This window comes from Aplysia californica, unplaced genomic scaffold (assembly GCF_000002075.1).
Source record: "Aplysia californica isolate F4 #8 unplaced genomic scaffold, AplCal3.0 scaffold00273, whole genome shotgun sequence".
NCBI lineage: Eukaryota > Metazoa > Mollusca > Gastropoda > Aplysiida > Aplysiidae > Aplysia > Aplysia californica.
The window spans coordinates 734429-735973 of record NW_004797543.1 but is presented as its reverse complement, the minus strand read 5'-3'; the positions used below and the strand labels follow the sequence as shown (position 1 = coordinate 735973).

Here is a 1545-nt window from a genome sequence, read left to right as displayed (position 1 = left end):
TGAGCTTTGAACTTAAACCCTGCCAGTCTGCTCCCTTCCCAACTTGCCCAAATCGATTAGCATTTAGAGACACACCCACACGCACACACCACAACAAGCCCAACCCTCCAGCACAGCTGTGTCAGCCGCCAGCCAGCAAAAAAAAAAAAAAACCACACCCTAATAATTAAAAAAAAAGGAAAGCCTTCCCTCCCAACACACTACACACCTAGCGGGAGTGGTGACGTAGTCAGCTCTTCTGTCAAGCACGTGAGAGAAGCACCTCGTGCTGTACACACGCCGCGTGGCCTAGTGTGCGCTGTCCCCGTCTCACCCACAAACACAACAGCCTGTGACCCTATAGGCTTTCTCTCTCCTAGCTTTTACACTACTGCCGATTCCGCCCGCTCCGACCCCAGCCGGGGCCGGCCTCTACACGATGATGCAACAACCCCACCAGCCACGCCACGGTGCTGAAATTCGAAATACTTCACAAGACTTGCGGAATGTCTGTGGCACTCCCGTTGTTCTGTGCCGCGCAACACACTTTAGGGCCCCATTGTAATTGAGGTTTTATTTTTAGGTTATACGACAAGATCAACACACTTACGTTGCAAGTAGCACACGTGTCTACAACAAACACGAAAACGAAGAAGGGAAAAGAGTAAATCACACCACAATATTATAGGGGTTTTTTCAGTGTGTATGCACATTTTTTTAAAGCTCAAATTAGAAATTAATTTCTATACACTTTTACAATTTCAAAATGAATTTCAAATCACTAAGTAAAACAAATTATTCCTGCTGAGTAGGGAAAGGCGAAGCACGACATAAAACCAAAATTGAGAGAGAGAGAGAGAGAGAGAGAGAGAGAGAGAGAGAGAGAGAGAGAGAGAGAGAGAAAGAGGGAGGTAGAGAGATTGTCTTTCAGCTACAAACTTGGTGAGAGTCAGGTCTTGGGTTTGGACGGTGTCCTTAACAGAGTCAGTCCAGCGATGTCTTGGTCTTCCTCTGTTTCTCCTGCCCGAGCGTATGGTTGATATAACAGGACAATACTATTAAAGACAATGGTAAAGCGATCAAGCACTCAACCCCTACTCCAGAAATATACATTTTATCTGCTCAGTTCTTAGTTTTGAGAAATTTGACACTGAACATTTAGAGTTTCAGAACATGTCAAGACTTTCCGAATGCTGTTCTTTAAATATTTTGAATTTCGACTCATGGCCCTAATAATTCAGAACAGCCAAAATGGCAGATAGATCTCTGTATTTCTAAAGTAGCATCTTATCAATCAGAATACTGAGTATGTATCTAGCTTAACATTATTTTTGTTTATATTACTGTTCATTTATATTATGCATGTGACTGTGAGCCTGTTTGTGAGTGCAAGCATACTGCGTGTGTGTGCATGTTTGTGTGTGTATGTGTAATTGTGTGTGTGTGTGTGTGTGTGTGCATGTGTGTGTGTTTGTGTGTGCGTGTGTGTGTGTGAGTGTGTGTGTGTGTGTGTTTGTGTGTGCGTGTGTGTGCGTGTGTGTGAGTGTCTGTGTGTGTGTGGGGGGG

The 1545-nt window shown here is 44.1% G+C and overlaps 1 protein-coding gene across 1 annotated transcript in view; it reads left to right on the top strand.

The window, feature by feature from the left end:
- Nucleotides 1–1545, top strand: part of LOC118477888 (protein Ycf2-like) — a gene marked incomplete at its 5' end in the record, with an annotated part of 10652 nt that overhangs the window by 6130 nt on the left and 2977 nt on the right.